Below are 20,000 nucleotides of genomic sequence, written 5' to 3'. Positions count from 1 at the left end.
CAGTAGTAGCAAGTAGTAGTAGTAGTAGTATTGTTATCATTATTATTATCATCATCATCATTATTATTATTCTTATCATAATTCATACCTACAACTGCTCGTCCATTTGTGTGTGTGTGTGTGTGTGGGTGTGTGTGTGTGAATATATATGTGTGTGCGTGCAAGTGTGTGTGTGTGTGTGTGTGTGTGTGTGTGTGTGTCTGTGTGTGAGAGGAAGAGGAAGAGGGAGCTTTCTGTTTGCTCAAATAGTATCCAGGATACCTGTTTAGGTGTCATTCAAGTATTTCAGTCAGACAAGACTTTCAGTGCAAGTAACATTCTTCCACAAAAGCACGGCAAGTTGTGAATGAACACGGGCCCTCACAGCAGAAGCGGTGGGTTACGTCAGATGGGTTAAGGAAAGTACACACTGAGGAATCTTCGGTCATTGTTTTCCTGTTTGAACAGGACGGGTGGACACGTTTGCTAAACAGGTTGCTTTCCCCTCCTACCAGGTTAGCAGTACGTGCAAGGGGAAAAAAAGAAGAAGGAAAAGAAAAAAATCAAACAGGCAAACGTGTGTGCATATGTAAGTATAGCTATGTACGCATAAAAACTAAAAACGTTCAGGTGATGCATGAGCTTGTTCACGCCTACCTTCTTTCTCTCTCTATCACACGCAAAACAGACATGTGCACACGTTTATCCTTATACCTTTTTCAGTCTTTTTTTGTCCATGTCATTGTTCTTGTTTCTCTGGCTCTGGTCTCTGTCTCTATCTCTGACTGCTCATCATCCCTTAAAGGCATCCCTTTGCCTCTGAAACACACACACATACACACACCTACAGAGAGACAAACAGATGGACCAACAAACAGACAGAGACTCAAAATCAGACAGACAAAAACAAAGCAACAAAAGACACATCTCTGAGAAAGATCAAAAAAGGTAACGTGAAGACATTTCTTCATCGGGATGTGATTCAATAGAAAAATCCAGCGAGTTTTGTCAATGGGTGATCAAGTGTCCGAGAGATCACACTCACCAAGCAAGAGGCCCAGAAACCAGGTCAGAGAGCCAGCCCCCAACACTGCGGAAATTGTTGTTGCTTTTGATGTTTGTTTTTTTTCTTCTTTTTCGTATCTACAGGAATTGAGTGATGAGCCCTGGTCAAGTGCTGGACCTCTTTTCTCCAGATTTCATATACTACATTAAAAAAAAACCAATTTCTTTTGAAATGTGAGAAATAGAGGATAAGTAAGAGTGCACGCATACTAAAGAAATAAAAAAGAGAGAGAGATACAGATAGAGAGAGGGAGGTACAGAGAGAGACACAGAGAGAGAGAGAGTCACAGAGACATACAGTGTGTGTGTGTGTGTGTGTGTGTGTGTGTGTGTGTGCGCGCAGAGAGAAGAAGAAAAATAATAAACAGCAATAAAGATCCATTGAGGTTTCAGACATAAAACAGCTTTAAAAAGGCAGTAAATAAGTCAACACTAAATAATTATTATTCAAGTTCTCAGTATGGTACATAGTGTGAGTTGTGTAATCCGTGCATGTCAGCATGCAATGCAAATTCAGCTTGAAGGGTGGTGCTCCTATCGCCCCAACTAGTTAAAAGATGATTAGCGTCTGACGGAGTGTTTGATGTTCGTTGTGTGTGTGTGTGTGTGTGTGTGTGTGTGTGTGTGTGTGTGTGTGTGTGTCTGTGTGTTTGTGTGTGTGTGTGTGTGTGTGTGTTTGTGTCTGTGTGTCTGTGTGACTATTAGTAGTGTGTTAGTGTGTGTTAGTGTGTGTGTGTGTGTGTGTGTGTGTGTGTGTGTGTGTGTGTCTGTGTGTGTGCGCGCGCGCGTGTGTGTCTGTGTCTGTGTCTGTGTGTGTAAAACACCAGTTACTCTGACTCATGTTTAAATCCCAGATTTCGAACTTTACAGCCACACACACTTCAGTCCCACTATAGTATTTTTTTTTTCTTCATTCAGTTCTCTAAAAGTTTGTTGTTGCTTTTTCCGTGAACGTTGTGGGTTGGGTTTGTTTGCTCACATAGAGAGCGCGTGTACACATTCACAGTGGTGGGCAATCCCAATCTTCTTTTTTGTTTTCCTTCTACCATGATCAGACCATATAATTATCTTCAGAGATTCAGTCCTGATTGCCAATTTCGACGGAAAATAAAAAGAACTTGATCTCTGTGCAAATGCATGTGCATGCGTGTGTGTGTGTGTGTGTGTGTGTGTGTGTGTGTGTGTGTGTGTGTGTGTGTGTGTGTGACCCTGTGTGTGTGAGTGACTCTGTGTGTAGTAGTAGTAGTCTTCAGTTTAACGTCTTCCACTTTAAGTGATATTAGACGATACCCTGTGTGTGTGTGTGTGTGTGTGTGTGTGTGTGTGTGTGTGTGTGTGTGTGTGTGTGTGTGTGAGTGTGTGTGTTTGTGTGCCTGACTGTCTACCTGTGTGCGTCTGTATGTATGCATGTGTGTGCATGTGTGTGTGTAGGGATGTGGTGTGGATGTGGGCATATTTGCTTGTATGCTTGTGTGTGTGTGGGGGGGGGATGTGGTGTGGATGTGGGCATATTTGCTTGTATGCTTGTGTGTGTGTGGGGGGGGGGATGTGTGTGTGTGTGCGTGTTCGTGTGTGTGTGTGTGTGTGTGCGTGTGCGGGCGCGCATTCATGCGTACGTCTCGGTGTGTTCATTTGCGTGTGTGCCGGTGACACTTGTAACGAAACATTGGAGAACAGTTCAGTGACAGACGAGAAAAAGAAATCGGTCCACCAGTGAAAAGCATCGGCTCTCACTGACTGCACCACATCCAGATCAATGATTCCCCTCCCTGGCCTTAACAGGGAGGCTGTCCATGCCATACCATGTTGTGGTCAGAGGACACATCGATTCTGTTCAACATCTGACAACCCGGTGCAGCACCCTAATCGTACTCCCCGCTGGTTTTTATCCCGCGGCCAAATCTTGCTGGTCCAGATTAGCGCAAGGATCTATGTGGGTTAGCCTAGAATGATCCCAAGGGGCAATTTTCAACAGGTCCGAATTGACCACCACCACTAGATGGACCCCCCCCCCCCCCCCCCCCCCCTTCCTCTTCGTAACTGATATGGGGATCATTCTAGGCTGGCTTGAATAGATCCCTTGGGCATTAGTTCAGAATCAATATAGGCCATCAACGTTGAACTCTCTGATGTTTGTTCCGGTGATGAAGAGGAGTAAGGTGGGTCAGTAAGAAGCTAGCACAGAACGACACCCTCCCGATCTTGTACTAGCCGCAAATGTCCCTGGGGGTAAAATTGAGCTGGCGGGTGGTTGAGACTTGTTACACCGGCCAGCCCCCCTACCCCCACTTCCACAACCCCCCCTCCCCACCCCAGATGGGGAGAAGGGAGTGGTGTGAGGACAACCTGTACTACTGCCCCCCCCTCCACCCACCCCCACCCCTAAGCCTGACTTAGCGCGTTGGGCTACGCAGCTGACCAGGCATCTGCTAACAGCATATATGGATTAGTCCGAACGCAATAACGCCTTCTTGAGAAACTGATATGAACTCAACTGCCTCAGACTCTCGCTTCCTGGTTAGGGAGAGTGTTGCTATGAAATACTAGAACTGAGGTTACGTAGACACAGAGAATGGTCATTGTTTAGATGGGTCGGTTGATAGGTCGATTGGACTGCGGTGTAACTGTGTGGAAAGGTCAGTTGTGAAAAGTTGTAGATAAGCCAGTATATGCCTTGCACTTGTGTATCGGTTTTGTAAGTTTTGTAAAAGTTGTAGTAAGTACAGCGCCATTCCGAAAAGCTAGCAATTGGCCTGTCTCCTATTTCTGACCCCTGCACCCCCTACCACCCCCCACACCTTGCGAGGACTTTGAACCCCCACTCGCCTCCCCCCCCCCCCCCCCGCCCCCCGCACCACCACCACCCCCAATACCCCGCGCACCCCTCTCCCTTCCCCCGCCCCCTTACTCAGAGGTCAAACAAAAACTTCCTGATCACCGTTTCACAGTGCCTTGCCTCCTCTCTGGGAAAGCACTGAGCCCAGACAATCAACAATCACTCCTCCCGTCCCTCCTTCCCCCGTCCCTTTCTACTCTTCCCTCCCTTCACCCTCCCCCTCCCCTTATCCCCCAAGCCTGACCTCTCGAAGAGGTCATCAAATCCCGAGGCTGGAATTCGGCACGTGCACCACGGCTCAGTACACAGCTAGCGTTGTGTATTCTTTGTCATTGTCTGGAAGTGGTTTCAAACTGAAGACATGATGATCCACCTCATGTTTATTTTTAATACGCGTGTCAGGGGAAGGGATATGGTGTGTGTGTGTGTGTGTGTGTGTGTGTGTGTGTGTGTGTGTGTGTGTGTGTTCGTTCTTTTGTTTAGCGTCTTTCCACTATCAGTGATATTAGACGTTATTAAAAAAAAAATTTAAAAAAATAAAAAAGGGAGGGGGGGAGGGGGGCATGGGGTATAACTAACATGCAATTACATTTAACAGTAACAATTCAATAATAATAATTATAATAATCAGAAACCATTAACACAATTCTGAAGTGCATTAAAGGAATGTAGAAATAGGGCTATGAACTAATGCCTGTGAAAGTTCGACCATAAGAACCTCGTCAGAAATAACTTTACAAAAATCATCTGCAGAATTATTATTCTCTTTGAAATACTTGGGCAAGAAGGTACGTAACTGCTGGCAGTGAAACAAACAATGATGCAAGCTGAACTGCTTACCACAGATGCATGTAACATTTTTACTATACTTTATCTTCAGCGCATCAAGTTTTATTCGGAAGAAAGTAGAGGTTATTAATCTTGTATAGCAAGCTGATGGATTCGGTATCTTTTCTTTAATAATATTCTCGGGGAATAATGTTCCTTTATGGTTTAAAAACTTTAACTTCCATCGGTTATGAAATCGACCCCATGCTGATTTTTCTAACAAAGTGTATGCCTCTTTTACGGAGAGACGGACATGTATTTTTGTCGATTTTTCTGAATCTTGCGCTCCTCTTTTAGCTGCTTTATCAACAGTTTCATTGCCAAGAATGCCCACATGAGATGGCACCCAACAAAAACTGACCTCAGTCCCTTTAATCCTTAAACAATGTACCAAATGATTTGCCTCAATAACTAAGTCAGGTCTTGTTTCAAGGCTGAATAATTCTAGAGCATAAAGTACTGATTTGGAATCAACAAAGAATGCTATTTTCGAGAAAACTATTTGATGGCTCACTAAGTAGTTCAGAGCTTGTATAATAGCAATTAGCTCAGCTGTGAATATGGAAAGGTGTTTTCCAATAAAGTAAGATTTTTCAACTTTAAAGGCAGGAATATAGAAAGCCGCACCAGCGTTTTTGTCATCAATAACAGATCCATCTGTAAATATATGGAGATGATTCTGATATTTTTCTGTTATATGAATTCTGGCAGTACTTGTCGTGATATTGATGTTTTCTTCCTTTTTTGTTTCAGAATAAGTGATATCAAAATCCGCTTTCAACATTTCCCAAAAAGGAACAGGAGAATGATGTGGTTTTGCAGCTAACTCTTTCATGTTAACTTCAGATTCTTTTAACAGATTTGAAATGTAAGTTGCAACTGTTTCTTGTGATGAAATGGCTTTAGCTCTTTTAGGAAAATCAATGTCTGATCTTACTGTCAGTTCATCAGCAATGAAATTTTTTGTCATTGAAGTGTACCTCACAGCGAATTTTGCTATTGCTAACTCACGATGTTCATTTAAGGGAAGAATTCCGGCTGTTTTGTATGTTTCCTGATTGGATGCATGAGAGGGCACTCCGAGGGCAATTTTGATAGCCTTACAGTCTACACTTTGAATCTTTTGTAATAGATATTTAGGTGCACTGAAAAATATTTCTTGTGCATAGGTTATCTTAGATCTTACAAGGGCCATGGCAAGATGAATCAATGTTTTTGTATCCATTCCCCGGGGTAAGCGGTTTATAATTTTCATAAAATTGATACTTTTCCTTGCCTTTGTTAAGATGTAATCAAAGTGAATGTTCCATGTCAGCTTTGAAGTAAGATAAACGCCTAAAAACTTCACTACCTGTTTATAATCAATGACGTCACCAAGTAATTTAAAAATAGGTGTGCTAGATGGGTTATCACCTGAATTAAACAACATCATACATGTTTTTTCAGTCGACAAAGCTAGACCATTTTCAAACATATAGTTACCAATGTTATCGAGATCAGACTGATACAAACGACGTATGTAATTCTGTGCTCTTTGTGGGGTTGACTTTTTTTAGATTGACACCCATCCACATACATATATCATCAGCATACTGTACTAAAACTACACGATTTGACAATGCCTTTGGTAGATCCTGAATAAGAATATTAAAGAGAATAGGGGCTATAACTGAGCCCTGTGGAATTCCCATGTCAAGTTTATGTGGCAAAGAATAATGTGTTCCCACCCTTGCTTGAATAATTCTATTAGATAAAAAGCTTTTAATATACTCATAGAGATTACCAGATATTCCAACTGATTTCAGTTTGAATAAAAGACGTTTGTGCCAAACCTGATCGTAGGCTTTTTTAACGTCAAAAAACGTTGCGAGGACACTTTTTCTGCGGGCAAACTGATGTTTTATTTGAGTTGTAATCCTTACTAGGTGTTCGACCGTTGATCTTCCTTTTCTAAATCCAGCCTGGTTCACTGGAATGATACTGTATTTATGTGTGTGTGTGTGTGTGTGTGTGTGTGTGTGTGTGTGTGTGTGTGTGTGTGTGTGTGTTGTCCATGTCGATTAAAACAGGCCATCAAATCAAATGTAGGCAGGAAAGTATGATTAGTTTGGTTCTTTTTAATTTCTTTTCTATGATGCAAGGAACAGATGGAAGAAGAAACAAAAAAAGGGGTGGGGCTACTCCATCATTTTCTCTATTTTTATATAATGACAATAATAATAATAATACTGATCTAGTAGTAGTAGTAGTAAGAGTAGCAGTAGTAGTAGTATCATTATTATTATCATCATCATCAACAACATCATCAAAATTGTCATACAATTATTTCCTCATGTCTAAAACAACCAAACATAAAGTTCAAAACCGAAGCTGTAAAGTAGATGGCGAGGGCACGATTGATACACAGCGGGTCAGATTACTTCCTTATCGCACTGAGGGACTGAACTATACGGCGATTAACTTCTATGATGTCCGATGAAGGAGAAAGATGAAGGAACTCCGGGTATCCATCCCAAATGTCTTGCGTTTTCATTAGCGGGGGGTACATAAACACGTATCAGAAAGTAGCTGCCACGTGGTGATGTGGATAGCGTCCCGGACTGTCACGGAGTGGAAGGTCTTGGGTTCGAGTCCAATCGGAGGCATGTCATTGTGGGGTTTTATCGGTCCATGGCCAGCTCCTTCCAAGAGCTGAGTGTGCTGTGAGCTGAAACAGGAAGACAGGGACCACAAGGTGTAAGGTTATTCACTTCAGTGGTGTGTTTTGGGGGAGCATTGCTCACTTTTCCTGCCTAAGGCCGCACAATTTGTGTGTGTGTGTGTGTGTTTGTGTGTGTGTGTGTGTGTTTTTTTTGTTGTTTTTTGTGTTTTTTCAGGGGTCTGATTGATGTTTTTGACAGTCCAGACGTATGTGCTGGGCCAGGAAAAGTATTTTCCTTATTTCTTATGCAGACTCTGACAATGAACACAGGAATAGTTTGTGTGTGTGTTGTTGTTTTTTTTCTGATCCGGCTGTCTTTCGTGAATTATTGGAAGATTCCATGCAGTTATCGAACGTTCCCAAACCGGAAGCTAAGGTCGTTTCTGTCTCCCCAGCTTCCTGAATCAGTCCGTTGTACTGGGGAAGCGTTAGTATTATTGAACTGCACGACTTTAGAAAGTTGCTTTGGAATTAACAGGAAATTGGACGGTCCCAAAATGCTGCCAAGGAAGATTTTAGAAATGTATTTCCTGTCGTCACTGACTTTCTTCAGTCTGAACAGAATTGTTTCGTTTACTTGTTTTTTTTTTTCCTTTTCGACTTCATTCTTTTTTTCTGTTCACAATTATCTTAAAACTGCAGTTTGTTGTTTATAGTTGTGTTCTCCTTTCTGTTCATAACGTTTTGTTTTATTCTTTTGTTTTGGTCGAACTTGGTCAAATCTTGACAGAATGAAGGGTTGATTCCCTGCCCTTGTACACATCTGCTACACAGCAGTTCAGTATGCTTTTAAAAGAGACAGAAAGAGAGGGAGAGGCCGACTGGCTGACATTTAGAGACAGAATCAAAGCGAGACAGAGACGGGCAGACAGACAGACAGACAGACACAGAGAGAGAGAGAACAATATAAACAACCAGTCACTTTCGGACTCCAGCTGATACTGACACACTGTTTCGTGTGACACTGGTCAATTTCCTTCCTATTTCCTCCCACCACCACCACCACCACCACCCTTTCCCTCACCGACATTCCCCTCACCCACTCACACCTTTCACAACCTGCACCATCCCAAGTGCCTCTTCCCTCTCCATCCGTTTTTTTTTCCCACTCGCTGTCACGCAGCCCACAGACTTTTTTCTTCTTTTTTTTTTTCTTTTTTTTTAAGCAGTATACAACAAATATAGCAGACAGATATGCAGAAGGCGAGGTAGTAGAAAAAGAGAAAGAAGGGGGTAATAGAGAGAGATGGAGTGAGCGAGGGCAAAAGACGAGAGAGAGAGAGAGAGAGAGAGAGAGAGAGAGAGAGAGGCTCAGTTCCTGACAGTTTGTCAAAGCTTTTGGGTGTTCAAACGAAGTGTTGAAGAAGAACAAGAACAAGAAGAAGAACAACAACTACTACTTCTACTACAACTACTACTACAACAATAAAAACAGAAAACAACAACAATACTAACAACAATAAATATACAACAACAAAACAAAACAGTGAGGACAACAAAATCAAGAACGACAACAATAACAGCAACCAGAACAAAGAGAAAAAAAAACAAAAACAATGTAAACATCGTTTCCTCTGAATGACCCCTCCTCTCTCAATCGAGACAAAATAGAGCAAAAGCAAAACTGGCTATGGAGCGTAAAACTAGCGTCCAAGAATATTATGACTCAGGCCGTGCGAGTGCTCACGTGCTCGCAGCCCTGCACGTGCAAACGAGCGCACAGGCAAGCAGGCAGCAAGCAAGAGGGTGACAGAGCATCCACCCAATTAGCATGACATTGACATTTGGGCAGGCTCCCACGGTTGGCGGTGTTGGGGTGGTGTAGTTCAACATAATTGATCCCGATTGCTTGCATGCATACCATAAAAAAAATGTTCGTTAAATGTGAGGGTGATGGATGAAATATCTAGCGAACTGGGTGGAGGAAATTCTAAAAATAAAGGGAAGGCAAGAGACACAGAGATGAAGACAGGTGAAAGAGTGAATGCGAATCATCAAGCATCAGAACTGAGAACTGAACATATGCGCGCGCGCACGCACGCACGCACGCACACACACACACACACACACACACATACACACACACACACACACACACACACATTCTCTCTTTTGATCAATTGGAAAAGGTTATTTTTTGTATTGTGCAACCACAAACCGATGCTTAAGTGTAAACGCCTAAGTGGTGATCATAATGAGTAGGTGGGGAATTGTGATGATGACCACAATAATCTGTTAATTGACGGTAGCCAAAAAATGCAAACCAATTTGTCTGAATATTCCTGTTCTATGGTTCATAACACTTACTCATACATAACATTTATACATGGGAATGCACAAAAACGTCATGAACACTTGCTGGCCTCAGTGTGCAGATAATGATGACTGTGCAGTTCTGTGTGAACAATGATACTGATTGCAACTGGGTATTTTTTATTCGTTTGTTTGTTTGAGTTTGGATGTTCGCGGTGTTTTCTAGGGAGAGGTGGGGGAAAGGGTTGTTGTTCGTTTCCTTTTCTTTCGTTTGGTCTGCATTTTCTTTTACTGTTTGAGATGGAGTTTGAGATGCTGCCAAATAAACTTTTAAATTTATTGTGCATCTTCTCTCTCTTCTTCTTCTTCTCATAAACATCACCATCATCTTTATTGTCGTCATCGTCGTCTTCGTCGCCATAACCATCACCAATAAATTATCATACCTGTACAAATCATCCTTCTCTCTCTCTCTCTCTCTCTCTCTCTCTCTCTCTCTCTCTCTCTCTCTCTTCATATATAAAAATTAATTTGTTTCTTTTGTTATATCCTTTTTCATCGTCTAGGACATAGTTACACAGATGAATCTGAGAGATTGCCTGATAACTGACACGATTATTTCGTGTTTGATTTTGTATGTTTCTTTTTTATTTTAATATGGAAATAATTTTCTATTTTTTTTTGTGTATATTTCTACATGAATACTGTTTCATAACCATGATCTTTGAAGCATAAATCCCCCGAAAGCGGAGTATAGCTGGGTAAAAACGGTCACACGTAAAAGCCCACTCATGTACATATGAGTGAACGTGGGAGTTGCAGCCAACGAATGCAGAAAGAAAAAGAAGAAGAAGAAAGAAAAATGTTGTGTAACATTTTAAAAAATATATTTGAAGAAGAAAAGAACCATCCAGAGGCTCCTACGCAAAACCTATGGCCTGTATCATTCTTCTCCTAAAAGTAACCGCAGGCAGCACGCGGCGTGTTGTGAATGAACACGGGCCCTCACAGCAGAAGTGGCGGGTTACGTCAGACGGGTGAAGGAAAGTACACACTGGGGAATCTTCAGTCAATGTTTTCCTATTTGAACAGGACCGGTGGACACGTTTGCTAAACAGGCTGCTTTCCCCTCTCGTCAGGTTGGCAGCGCGTGCAAGCGGGGAAAAAAACAACAACAAAAGAAAAAAAAGCAACATGAGCACGCGAACGCAAGTGCATCTGCAGACGTAATTATAGTGCACGTGGACCCATAAAATAAAATGAAATTAAACAAAGTTAAAATAAAATAAGTGGAAATAAAATGAAATAAACAGAAGAAAATAATAAGTGCATAGGCACATGTCTCATGCCCTTCAAAGGCACACGCACACACACGCATTTGTCAACGTCTGTCAGTCTGTCTATCTCTGTTTGTCTATAATTAGTCTGTGTGTCTAAGTCTCTTAAACAAAAAGAAGAAGAAGAAAAAAAAGAAACAGAAAACACTTACACGTGGATGTGCACGTGTACAAACATATAGTGAACATGGGTATAGTTCTAGGATAGCAAACAAAAAATAGAATGAAAATAAATAAGTAGTCTGATACTAGACAGGCAGACACTTGCTCCCTCACTCCCACCCCTGAAGGCATACGCACATGCGTTTGTCAATGTCTGCCAGTCTGTCTGTCTATGTCACTGTTCTTTAGCTGCTCATGATTACCAGAGGGCCTCTCTCTCTCTCTCTCTCTCTCTCTCTATCTCTTCCTTCACTCACTCCCTTTCTCTCCATTTCCTTCTCTCTCTCTCTCTCTCTCTCTCTCTCTCTCTCTGTCTGTCTGTCTGTCTTTCTCTCCACCCGCCCTCTCTCTGCATGAATGAATGAGCTTGAACAAATATTTTGAGAGGATTCTATTAAACAGCTTCAGACGATGTGTCCCAAGTTTGTTTAAGTTCAACAGCTGGCTGCATGGAGTGAAAGAAAGATTTGAACGAGAGTGAAAGCGTTCAATTTTGGGTACTGGCCAGTTGTGTGTGTAAACACGCTGATGGCGCTCGGTTCTGGAACAGAATCATTTCCACGGGCGGCTTTCTTCTGATTGTTCGCTGATTTCTTCTGAATGGGCAGCTTTCCATAAACTAGTAAAACACTCGCTTTCTCTCTCTCTCTCTCTCTCTCTCTCTCTCTCTCTCTCTGTGTGTGTGTGTGTGTGTGTGTGTGTGTGTGTGTGTGTGTGTGTGTTGTGTCTCTGTCTGTCTGTCTGTCTCTCTCTCACACACTCAAGAGAGAGAGAGAGAGAGAGAGAGTCCGAAAGAGAGACAGAGACAAACAGACACAGAGACAGAGAGAGACAGACACAGAGACAGAAAAATCAAAGACACGTCCCAGCTTTCCAAGACATACATACATACATACATACCTACTACCCAACCGAAACCAGTACAGTAAGAAACCGAGCCAATACGACTTAATAATAAAAAAAAAGAAAAAAAGAAATCCATTTTCTCTGGACAAGGAAACGAGAGTCTGAGGTCCCGATATCATTGGCCACCCCTCCTTCCCTCCTTACCCAGAGAGAGAGACAGATTCAAGATGGTTTATTCATATAGGCCAAGGCCCCTTATGAAGGGGTATGTGAACATAATACAATGAAAAACAAAGAAAAACAAAAACAGCAGCAGCAACAACAACAAAAAACAAACAAACAAAAACAAAAACAAAAACGACCCAGCAACAACAGAAAACAACAACATCAAAAAACAACTCACATAATACAACATACATAGAAATCTCGATATAACATAAGTTCCAAATGAAAACTAGCCTAGCTATGAAGCAGTGTTTTCATGACGTAATAGTTTCTCGGACTTTGAAAGCTCTATATAAATACAAAGCAAGGTTTCTAACAATTTCACAGGAGGTTGAAGACATTAACAGGTTCAATGTAAACATAGTTGGTTGCCTATAATATCTAGGCTTCATAAATGATTCTCGATTCCTCAAACCTGGACAACAAAGGACAAAGTGCACTTCATTTTCTGTCAGATCTTTGCATAATGGACAAAGCAGATCACTGTCATCACATGTTCTGTATCTATAATGATGAACCGCTAACTCAGAAATACCTAATCTGAATCTTGTTGTTATCTATTTCAAATGTCAATCCATATTTAACATCAGGTGGGGTTTCAAGACTGGGTCATTGCTGAAATTCCTATAAAAATCAAATCCTTCATTATTTTTAATATGATCAGACCATTTCTGCCATCTACAATCGATCAAACGTTGGCGAAAAGCACAAATAAATGACTGAATGCTGCCAGCACCTTGCTTTAACCAAACAAAACCAAACCCATACTCAAATAAACAGCGGCGTGTTTTTGTTTCCCAATTTACTTTGCCTCTAGTATCTAAATCAAACAGCATATTATAAGATTTACGAGGTAATCTGTTGTCATCCATTTCAAATAACCTTAACCAATAACGAACACAACTAAATACATCGGGCACCGATTTGTTTTTCCATAAACTAAATCATTACGAGTTTGCCTCTCAACACCCAATAATTTCTTCAAAGCAAATGTATGAACTGATTCACAATGAATAGCGGCTCAATTTAGGCCCCACAACTCCGAACCGTATAACACAACTGGCTGTACCTGAGCATCACACAGCTTGATAAATAAATCAAAAGAGGTATTAATGAACACATTTAACTTTTTCATAATACAGATTAAAGCATTTTTAGCCCTACTTGCTAAATCTTTACAAGCACCAACAAAACTCAAACGTGTGGAGAAAAATATTCCCAAATATTTATAAACGTTAACAACTGGAATCAACGCATCACCATACAACCACCTTTCCCTGCTACTCAGATAACCACCCTTACTAAATACTATAATGTTGATTTTAGTCATGTTAACTATTAAATGAAGTGAATCTTCAGCTGTGTTTGTGGACCTACAACAGTTTCTGACATCAAAATGACATCATCAGCTAACAGAAGTATGAACAATTCAAAGGCATCAACATAAAGCTCCATGTCTCCCATTAGTAACTGCCTGAATTGTAAGTTCGTTTATGAAGAGAGAAAACAAAATTGGGCTACAAGCATCACACTGTCTAACCCCAGCTGTACAGCTGATAAATTCAGTCAGTTTGGCATCACAACGAACTCTAGCTCTTACTACATTATACATACTTTTTATACAATTATAAAATTTACCTCTGATACCATTCCTTAATAAAAACAGGCCAAAAAAGATTTCAGTCAATAGAGTCAAACGCTTTTTCAAAATCAATGGAAGCGACATACAATTTTTGATTAAAGGAGAACTTCTTCTGACCAAGTGAAAGCAACGTAAACATGTGGTCTACTGTAGAATATCCTTTTTTTTAATCTTGCTTGATGATTACCAGTGATATTATTTTCGTCAACCCATTCCTGTAATCTTTTATTAATAATTATTCCATGCAATTTACCACTTATATCACCTAAAGAAATACCTCTATAATTATTGAGATTATTTACATCACCTTTCTTGTAAATGGGCAAAATAATAGATTCTATTCAGTTAGTAGCGTATACACCATTATCAAACAGTTTATTAAGCAACTTAACAAAGAAAAGGACTACTTGATTAAAAGGATTTTTAAACAGTTCACTAACAATTCCATCATTACCAGCTGTCTTACCATGTTTAAGTGTTTTTAATGCCCGTAGTACCTCTTCTTTAGAAATTGGTCGATTCATGTAAAGATCTGCTTCATCATCAATTTTAGCATCATCATCATAAGCAACTTCATTTTGCTCGTTATCAAGATTTGATTGTAACAAAGATTGAAAATGGTGAAACCAAACGTCACAATTAATAGTATGTCTAGGTCGTTTTCTTTTCTGCGAAACTCTGTTGATATTATTCTAGAATTCTTTGTGGGTATGTATAGATGCTACAAGCTTATCCATTAAAGATTTACTGAAATCATTCTCTTTTCTGTTTAATAAATGTTTATACTCTCGTCTTGTAATTACATATGTGTTTCTATCTTCCACTTTTAATGTCCGTCGACTAATCCGTAATAACCTTCTTACCTCCCTTTTACTCACAGCACACTCATGGTCAAACCAGTCTCACGTACCTTGTTGTTATTGACACCCACATGTCTTTTCATACACTCCACACTTTCCTTCATATTCATTCAACAATGCATCATCCACATCAACATCTATTAAACATATTGCATTGTCAATTTGAGAGAAAGAGAGACACAGAGAGAGACAGAGACAGACAGAGGCATAGATAGAGAAGAACAGACAACGACAGAGAGAGTCAAAATCAAAGACACGCCCCCAAATTTTCAAGACATACGTACAAACCTACTTCCCAACCGAAACCAACCCAGTAAGAAACCGAGGCAATACTGACTTGTCAGTGAAGACAAACGACGATCAACGTTATCTGAACAAGGAAACGAGAGTCTCAGGCCACAATAATTATTATTGGCCACCCCTCCTTCCATCCTTACCTCGAGAGAATGAGAGACAGACAGACAGACAGACAGACAGAAACACACAGAGACACAGAGACAGAGAGGCATACAGAAGAGACAGAGACAGTCCGAAAAATCAAAAACACGCCCCAACTTTCCAAGACATACTTACATACCTCCTACTACCCAAACTGAAACCAGGCTAGTAAGGCACTGATGAGCCAATACCGACTTGTCAGAGGAAAAATAGAAGAAAAAAAAAGAAAAGAAAAACGATCAACTTTATCTGGACAAGGAAACGACGGTCTCTGGCCACAATATCAAAGGCCACCCTTCCTTCCCTCCTTACCAAGAGGGAGGAGACGCAGACAGACAGACAAAGAGACCTAGCCAGAGAAGAACAGACAGAGACAGAGAGAGTCTAGATCAAAGACACGCCCCAACTTTCCAAGACATACATACATACACACATACCTACTACCCAACCAAAACCAGACCAGAAAGAAATCGAGCCAATACCGACGTGTAAGAGGGTTTTGTTTTGTTTTGTTTTGTTTGTTTGCTTTTAACACGAATAAAACAACAACAACAACAACAAAAATCAAGAAACGATAAACTTTCTCTGGACAAGGAACCGAGAATCTGAGGCCACGATATTATAAGCCATCCCTCCTTCCGTAGAGAGAGAGGGAGGGAGGGGGTGAGGGGGGAGACAGAGAGAGAGCAGACAGACAGACAGACAGACAGACTCAGAGACAAAGAGTCATGGACAGAGAAGAACAGACACAGTAGAGACAGAGAGAGTCACAATCAAAGCCACGCCCCAACTTTTCAAGACTTTCGCACATACATACCTACTACCCAACCGAAACCAGACCAGTAGGAAACCGAGCTAATACCGACTTGTCAGTATAAAATAAAAACAACAACGACAACAACAACAGCAACAACAACAACAAAAAACCGATCAACTTTATCTGGACAAGGGAACAAGAGTCTGAGGCAACGATATTATAGGCCACCCCTCCTTCCCTCCCTCCCTCTGGTGCCGGCATAGGGTGCTAGACATTGGCAGTATTAATGTGTCAGTCTGACCACCACGGAACTCGGGGGGGGGGGGGGGGGGGGGGGGGGGATGGGCAGGCTGCCCTCCAGGAAGCTGAATAATTGATCTGGTGCTTGTTGTTGTCTATGTGAGTGCCGTTTTATTTGATCCTGTTTTCTATTCATCATCCGCTACACTGCCGGCGCCTGCACGAGCACGTTCACGCACACACACGCACATACGCGCGCGCGCGCATACGCACGCATACACACACACTTACACACACACACACGCATACACACATGCACAAACACATCCGCGCACATGCACACACGAACGTACGCAATCATGAACAACCACAGAGGCACACATGCGCACACACACACATGCACACATATTGTGTGTGTGTGTGTGTGTGTGTAGCCGTTCTAATAGGGTACGGACGGCACAAAAGACTTAACTAAATATTGATTGACTGAATTAAAGGATAGATGAGAATTCCCGCGCACAGGCCAGGAACATATAGAGGCCAGTCACAAATGGGGTTTTTCTATTGTTTTATTTACAATACTTATATAGATAAGAAGAAGAGCTAAGAAGAAGATATAAGAAGAGAAGACCTAAGAGAAGAAGTAATGGAGAAGACATAAGAAGAGAAGACCTAAGAGAAGAAGAACTAAGAGAAAACCTAAGAGAAGAGAATATAAGAAAGAGATGACAGTGCAGCGATACGTAGCGAGGTGTCAGCCATTGTGAGAACACACATGACACACACTTACACTGCCCACGACACAGCAAGAGAGAGAGAGAGAGAGATAGCAGCTCTGGTCAGACCACTGACCAGGTATGAAATGACCACTCATCACTCACTGTGCCAATTTATGCAGGTTAAGCGAACTACAAAGACAATCACGTGAGCTGCGAACAGATCAAAACTAATCTGGCCAAATCTGACAACAACTGTGTTTCTTACAAGGTGTTCAGTGACAGATTTCTAAATGATTCCTGAACCGATTTACGTCGGATAATTTGCAAAAGAAAGAGCTCCACACCTATTTTATAATGAGTATAAAATGAAGTGTTGATTATTTAAGATGAATTTACAATCTTAATTTAAGTCACCTGAACAAGGTCAGTTTTAACGAGCTCGTCGCTGAAAATTACAAACTGCGTTAAATCAGTTTAACGTAGGCAAACACAAATGGAATAGACTTAAAGATGGAATTGCGACGATTCTGCCAGTATATTATACTTGTAGTTTACTGATTCGACAAAAGATATATTAATTAAATACTTTGGAGCAGAAACACAGATTCCAGCTCAGCCAATAGCGTACCGCGACGCGACACTGGTCGAGCCGTGAGTAGGCTGTCTGGTGAGAACAAAATGATGTAAGCGGCTTGGCGTTCAAACTGGGAGTGATGTCACACAATCTGTGCGCGGGTTAGTTGGGAAAACTGTCGTCTGCTAATACAGCTTGTGCGTGAGGCAAGCATAGCACTTGGTCACATATATATATATATATATATATATATATATATATAATATATATATAAATATATATATATATATATATATACAAACAAACATAAACGCACGCATATTTATGCTCGTAAACACACATACATGCACACGCGCGCGCGCACGCACACACACACACACACACACACACACACACACACACACACACACACAAACACACACACATGCACACACACGAAGTATCTCCAGCTGTGAGCATCAGAAGCGATGCCAAGCGTGATGTATGTTTTGATGTGTTGGCACAGCGTGAGCAAGAAACCAGCTTAGCAGAAACCTTGGACTTGTTCAGTGTGGATCAGGGTTCGAGGCCTGTTTCAGCATGGTGCTATGTCCTAAGGAAAGGCTCTTTATTCCGAGTTTCCTCACTATGGGACCGTTACCGTTACCTCTGTGTGTGTGTGTGTGTGTTTGATGGCTTATCTCTATACTCTCTTATTTGTGTGCGCGTGCTTATCTTCCTGTCTGGCTCCCTTTGTGTCTCATCGTCTGCTGGACATTCTTTGCCTCTATGTGTATACGTCTGTGCCCCCTTAACTCCCCTGGCCCCCTCCACCCCTCCCTCTGCCTTCACCCCCTCACATATCTGTCTGTCTCTGTGTGTCTGTCTGTCTCTCTCCATCTCTCTCTCTCTCTCTCTCTTTCTTTCTCACGTTTTTTTTCTCTCTATCCCCTGTCTTTACCGCCTCCTGTCCCTCTCATTCTCGCACGCTTTCTCCTCCCCCCCCCCCTCACCCCCACCCCCTCCCCCGCGTTCTTCTTTTTATCTTTATCTCTGCCTGTGTCTGCTTCTGTCTGTCTGTCTGTCTCTCTCTCTCTTAAAGTAAATGATATTAAATGGATTAATAGATTAGCTTGGGATCAAACAATGGAGAACAGTTTCAGAGAAAATCTTAATTCAGACGATTTACAGAATATGTGTGTACATGCGTTTTCTCTTTTGGTTTACAGTGTAAATGGGGCTTTGGAGCTATTCAGTAATGTATTGTTGAGAGCGAGTGAATATATGAGGAAGCGTGTGTGTGTTGGGAGTGATCAGCGAGATGCCCTATGGTTTGATGCTGAATGTAAAGATGCAAAACACAAAGCCAGACAATTGTTAACAATGTTAAGACAAACCAAGGATGATAAGCACCGATTACCCTATGTGAAAGCTCGGAGGGAATATAAGGATTTGTGTGAGGTAAAGAAAGTCAGCTATAGACGTGATAAAGCCAGACGTCTAGCATCACTGTGCAGAGACAGCAAACAGTTTTGGAAAGAAGCAAAGCAAGTGTCTGGAAGAAGGAAAATAGGAGTATGTAAAGACATTAAAGAAAATGAATGGTTTGAACACTTTCGGAATTTATTTACTTAGAACGAGGTTATAACTACTGATAGCAGAGCCATTAGTGAAGTGCAACCAGAGGAATCAAATATATCTGATGAACTAAGTCATGATATTTCAGAACAAGAAGTTGCAGATGCTATTCGGAAATTTAATAAAAGGCAAGGCTTATGGTGTAGACAGTATTTTGGCAGAAAAGTAAAAATCAGCTGATAATATTGCTCTACATTTTTTAACAAAACTGTTTAACATTCTGTTTGATAAGGGCACGTATCCAGATGAATGGACGAAGGCAATAATTGTTCCAATTTTTAAAAAGGGAGATAGTAGATCAACAGACAACTATAGGGGCGTGTCTTTGCTCAGTCTTATTAGCAAATGTTATACATCAGTGCTAAACGGAAGACTTGTCAAATGGGCTGAAGAAAATGATATGCTAACAGTCACAGGCTGGATTCAGGCGTGGTTATGCCACAACAGATCATATTTTTTACTCTGAACGCGGTTATTGAGAAATCTTTATTAAAGAAGGGAGGCAAGTTTTACGCCTGTTTTGATCTGGGAAAAGCATTTGACTCTGTGCAACGTCACTCTTTGTTTGATATTTTGATTCAGAAAGGTATAAAGGGGAAATTTATGAATGCTATCATTGCGATGTATAAATGTGTTTCGTCTTGCGTACGTATTAAAGATAAGTTAACTGAGTTTTTTGATTGTCCCGTTGGCCTAAGGCAAGGTTGTATGTTAAGCCCTATATTGTTTTCGTTATTTGTTAACGAAATTGCATCAGCAGTTGAAATCAGTGGTATTCATGGAATTCAGTTTTTACCTGATTTGTTAGAGTTGTTCATTCTTCTGTTCGCGGATGATATTGTACTGCGACTGGTCTGCAAAATCAAATTAATATTCTGAATAATGCATGTAAAACACTCTTCTTGAATGTAAATACTGACA

Source organism: Babylonia areolata, chromosome 5, assembly GCF_041734735.1.
Source record: "Babylonia areolata isolate BAREFJ2019XMU chromosome 5, ASM4173473v1, whole genome shotgun sequence".
Lineage (NCBI taxonomy): Eukaryota > Metazoa > Mollusca > Gastropoda > Neogastropoda > Buccinidae > Babylonia > Babylonia areolata.
The sequence above is the reverse complement of the archived record's forward strand: the minus strand, read 5'-3'. Positions refer to the sequence as shown.